This window comes from Mytilus trossulus, chromosome 7 (assembly GCF_036588685.1).
Source record: "Mytilus trossulus isolate FHL-02 chromosome 7, PNRI_Mtr1.1.1.hap1, whole genome shotgun sequence".
Classification (NCBI taxonomy): domain Eukaryota; kingdom Metazoa; phylum Mollusca; class Bivalvia; order Mytilida; family Mytilidae; genus Mytilus; species Mytilus trossulus.
Window position 1 is genome coordinate 36,240,038 of NC_086379.1, and position 6,016 is coordinate 36,246,053.

Consider the following 6,016-nt stretch of genomic DNA (forward strand, 5'->3'; position numbering starts at 1 on the left):
GTCGTTTTGTTGTAAGTTAAGTTATTATAACCTCACAGATTTCTTGTTGTAAACATTATATATACGCCAGGGTAGTCAATGAAATTTACAATACGGCCAGTACCAGTTTAAAAAAGACATACAAGCATCCAATTGTTTAGTTGATATATTTCAACCAACAAAATTAAGGGAAGTGAGGGGTTCCGAATCAACCAAAGACTACGAATGAGTCTGAAATGACAACAAATTTATAAATGACGATCGACAAATGGAGACATAAAGGTCACACCCAGTAGGCGGCAGGTGGCAGTCTGGTCTTGAAAAAAGTATTTAATATACCATTTCGGCGAAACAGATGTGCCGTTTAGACATGCAAACCCCTGCCAAAAAAACAATATGCCTGTTTTTATTCATCCTATTCATTTAATGCTCAATAATTCTGTTGGAAATTTTTTTTTCTAATACGAAAAACAGTGAACAAGATTATTGTTTTCAATCCAGATACAGCCAGAATTTTTGTTAAGGCAAACATCAGAGCTATTTGTTTTCTTTCAAATATCGCAGATCCTTAAATAAAATGGTGCATACCTTAGATTTTAAATATATCTATAGCTTTTACTGACAACGGGATCATTATTCAGCTATTTTCATTTTAAAATAGACTGGAGCGTTTGGGGTTAAACATGTTTTCGTAGGTAAATACTATTCCGGCGGAACTTTTTTTCATAAGAGTCCATGAAATAGTCTATAGGGTGTTTGGTGGAAGAGTGAAATAGAACTTAATACGTTCTTGTTAAATCCTGTGTCGCTTTGAAGGTGTCATGATTGTCAGCATTAGCCTTAGCAATGTGTAAATGTAATTTGTATTTCAAAATTAATTCTGAAACGATGTTTTTTTTCGACGCACTGGTCAACTCCACGATAGCGAATCACTTGACACTTGTAATTTGACAACCAGCAAATTCCAACGAAAATATCTTTATGAGTTAAGAATTGTCGCATAAAAATTAAAAATCACAGTACATCGGAAATGGAAAAGTTCACGAAGTCTGGTCTGATTAATCACTTTACAAAAAAAAAGCCCGAGCAAAGGGGAGGGGGCGTACACCCTTTACGTCCCCCTCTGGATCCGCCACTGACAGTAGCCATGAATTTATTTCCAACTAGTCCAAGTTATTTCACACATGACAGCTGATTGAAAAAGAGATATAATAAAATTGAGAATGGAAATGGGGAATGTGCCAAAGAGACAACAACCCGACCATAGAAAAAACAACAGCAGAAGGTCACCAACAGGTCTTCAATGTAACGAGAAATTCCCGCACCCGGAGGCTTCCTTCAGCTGGCCCCTAAACAAATATATACTAGTTCAGTGATAATGAACGCCATACTAATTTCCAAATTGTAAATAAGAAACTAAAATAAAAATAATACAAGACTAACAAAGACCAGAGGCTCCTGACTTGGGACAGGCGGGAAAATGCGGCGGGGTTAAATATGTTTTTGAGATCTAAACCCTCCCCCTATACCTCCAGCCAATGTAGAAAAAAAAACGCATAACAATGTGTACATTTAAAATTCAATTCAAGAGAAGTCCGAGTCTGATGTCAGAAGATGTAACCAAAGAAAATAAACAAAATGACAATTATATATAAATAACAACAGACTACTAGTAGTTAACTGACATTCTAGCTCAAGACTTCAATTAAACTGATTGAAAGATTATGATTTCATCATATGAATATATGGCACAATCCTTCACGTTAGGGGTTTAGTATCCTACCATTATAACATATATGAGAAGAACATAACCCGTGTCATACCAACAACTGGTTTTTGAATAAATGTGTTTAGATCCGACGTGAAATACACTCCTTTCTGGAATACAGCAACTTACCAATACTGATTTATAATATCTAATTAAAAATTCGGCAATTAATCAATTTGCTGTAATGGAATATTAAGTCCGTGGTTGATAGTGTTTTAATTTTAATTTCAGTCATAAGTTTTTTGTAAACTTTGACCTTCTTTGTTATACGTTTTATTGTATTTGTAAATTTCATTATCAAACTTTGAAATGAATAATGGCCATAAAGTTTAAAGGGTATGATTTAAATGTCTTATAAATCAATAAACTTAAAATGATACAAAAAGTCTTTCATGCAGTTTGGTTGACAATCATGGTTGTCATAAATAATAATGTATGTAGTACATTCGTGATAAAGAATATTTGTGTATTCATTGGGGTTTCTGACCCCTTAAATCTATATGTCATAAATGATTCAATAGATTTACTAAAATGGTTCGCACCTTACGTTCAAAACCTGAAATAAACACATATTGTCTGGAATAAAGGGACAAAATAGATAGATGATTGTATTTTAATGTATAACTGGGAAGTGGGTATACATGTACATGAAATAAAATAAATTACAAATTTTAACATATGGAAACAATAAACATGTATACATATTTATACAAATCAGTTTTCCAGGCTTATGCTCCACGGTCATTTGTGTACCAAATATAATATAATATAACTATAAGAATTTGTTAAAAAGGACTTTAATGCCGATAGAACTAGATGTCAATCAAATCGACCTCAAACAATTGAGCTTTTTTGCCACTATCCCTCAATGTTGTTCCCCCAATGTAAAAATTTCCAGATGCTGAAAAGGTTATTGAAAATGGTTTCTCTATTCCAATGTCTCTAGTATTGTAGTATGAAATCAGTTTTCCAGAACTGTTCAAGATATGAAGCGATATATCGGGATCATCAGTATCCGTTATGATAATATTGTCAGCTTCCGTCGCCACTATTCCTCTTGGAACGAACTCCTCTCCTTTTCTACCTGTGTATATATCTATAACGCCTCCGTCGTCTCGGTTTAAAACAACCAACCTACCACTACAACTACTACTTGTTCTGTCTAAAATAAAAACATTGCCATTGGTCGTACTCGCTATCCCCCATGGATTGGTGAACAATCGTTTCCCTGTTTTGTTTAACTCAAATGTAGAAAGTTTGTTTGCTTCCATGTCCATGAAAATGACTACTCGTTGCCCGGATGCTGGATATAGAGGTCCTTTACCTTTTGCGCCTATGGCTAACTTATTATCCTTAGTCAAATGAATGCATTTAGGTTCGAGTGGAGCTACTGAAAACCTGGAATCAAGGATGTCATTGCTGTTTTCTGGGATGATTTTTAGTGTTTCTCCGTCAGTTGATAGAAACAAGCCATAACCAGGAACGAAAGCCAAACCATAAACCATCACATTAAATCTTGATGTGATTTCCAGGTTTTTTTCACCTAGTTTTACTTTCTTGAGAACTTGTTGATTAATATTATTACTGTACCACAACGCATTGTCAGGGCCTTCGGTAAGAAACTGAACAACATCCTCTTCGGAGACATACTTCTTTAATATTTGCATCTTAGGTCCAGGTGTACTACGTAATAGTGATACATGTTGAAGTGCACCTACTACATTAGGTTCAAACGTTGTTCCCGAACAAAACAGGAGTTCATCACTGATAATTGAAAAGGACGGTGATAAACATTCCTCCATATTGTTCGTGACATCAGTAACCTTAGCGAAAAACTCCGCCATATCATTTGTGTCTTTCATATCTTGTGCCTTTTGTCTATGATTATTTCGATTTTGCCTTATGTTATCAATTCCACATTGTTCTGTGTGAATTGTTGTATTAACTTTTGTGTTCTCTTCATCGACTGCAGTAATAAGTTTACTCACATATTCATCAATTTCATGTTTTATAAGTGCAGCTCGGTCAAAAATATTTTCTCGTATATTTGAAAGTCTTATGTTTTCCACAGCTTTCAGATCATCTAGATTTTTGTCTCTCCGCTCTAATTTTATGATGTCTCTTTCTACTTTTCCTTGTCCACAGTGCAATCGTTCGACTTTAAGTTCATATATATCTTGAAATTCCTCCATAGTGTGTTTCTTATGCTTTTTCGCAACACATGTCGGACAAACTGATTCCTTGCAAGTGCTGCAGAATAAACATGCTGTTTGGGTTTGGTGTTTCTTACATTTCATACAACTGAAATCCCTAAAATCCACAGAATGCTGGGGTCCCAAGTTTCTTATATTTACAATAGTATGGTCGCTAGCTCCTTTTACCTTTGCGTGAAGTTTAATAGAACAGTTTTCGCACATTAATAAATTGCAGTCCACACATTTGTTTGTAATTTTTCTCTCGTTTTCACAGAATTGGCATGGTATTGGAGCCTGTCCTTTCCCCAAGGACCTCGAGAGGGCCATTTTGAATACTATAACGCTGAGGATAATAAATACTTCCTTGTCTACGAATTTTATCACCAATGTATGACGATCATTTACACAACGGATGCATTATTTCTAGCCTTTTAAATCAAATGAGTATGCAAGTATAATATAAGATACGAAGGGAGATATAAAGAAATTTAAGTATATTATATATCACAACAACTATTCAATTCAATCATTTTTTTTAAATCTATTTCACGTTTGAAATGTGTTTTTTGTTTGTGTCCCTTTAAAGAATGACATACGATATGTGTTCAGATGCCGAATGTTAATCTTACGGGCATATGGTACAGTTTTGAACCCGTATTTACATTTTGATGAAAAAAATCCATATAGACTATGTTTTAGCTTTTTGAATCAAATATGTAATAAAAAATATACCTTCATGTGCTACTTCTGAGTAAAATTATGTCGAATTTTTTTACATTTGCTCAAAATTCCGTATTTTCCTTTTCGAAAGAAAGACATTACTTTTTTGTTTTAAAAGATACACACAAATTGTTTTTTGTTAAATAATTTGTAAGTTCTATATCTTATAAGTATCATAAAAATTTATACATTTTTTATTCAGAAATAACTCATATTTATCAAATGTTCATGAAGGTAGAAAAAACATCATTTTTTGCTGTATATTTATCAAATTAAAATGAAATGAACTATTTACGCTTTCATGAAAATAAGCACAAATAACCTTCTACGTAATCTAATCAAATAGCATTTTAAAACAGAGGGGTCCATGAGGGGTCTAATGACATGGCACAAGGTTTTCGGACTGAAAATTATGTAATACAATAACATATACTTACTTTGAATGGGTTTATTTTGTATGGCCTTATTTGTCATTTTTTGTATCACTGTCATTGGATCTTTTAATAAAATGTCACGGATTCCAAATCATTCAAATTTTTTATTACTCAAATTTCCGTACATAAATCTACAAATTGCATATCCTTTTCTTGTATTGTTATTATTAAAACCCTTGGTAGATTAAAAACAAAACAAGCATTCTAAGAGTATTGAATGGGAATAGTCCAATTTTGATTAAAAATGCATTGCACTGGAACAAAATGCTAAGTTGATCTATAACTTGTCATGGTGTAAATTATTTTACAAGTATCAAGTCAAAATCTATTTTAAGCATGATGAAAAATATTTGTCAAAACTGATTATTTGCCAGGGTATATTTTAAAGCCCAAGAACCATAACTCTGGACAAATTTATCACACCGAAACTGAATTGAACTTGATCTGTAACTTTTCATGATAAACTATATACCAATTATAAAATCAATATCTTCAAGAATGACGATAAAGTGTGGAAAACTAATTATTCCAGTGAATTTTCTAAGATTAAGGACCATTAACTCTGGACAAAATCATCAGACAGGAATAAAATTTGAGCTTGATATGTAACTTGTCCTGATAAACTATATACTGATTCAGGCTCCAGCAAAAAGAGTTGAAAACTTTTGTCAGTGAAGGTGTAAAAAGAATGGCAATTCTTTTTTGTGGGGGATGGTGATGTTCCTATGGCACCTTCTTAGTGTTTATATTTACAACTGGTTTGCTATTCACATGTCTTATATGACATCTAAGACATTTTAAACAGACATAATCTATGTATATTAAACTGGTAAATTATCAAGTAAGGAATTTCATTATTACAAATCACTTTTACTAAATTCTTCCACAGATATAAATATTTGGTTTGAAGTTTGGCTAAA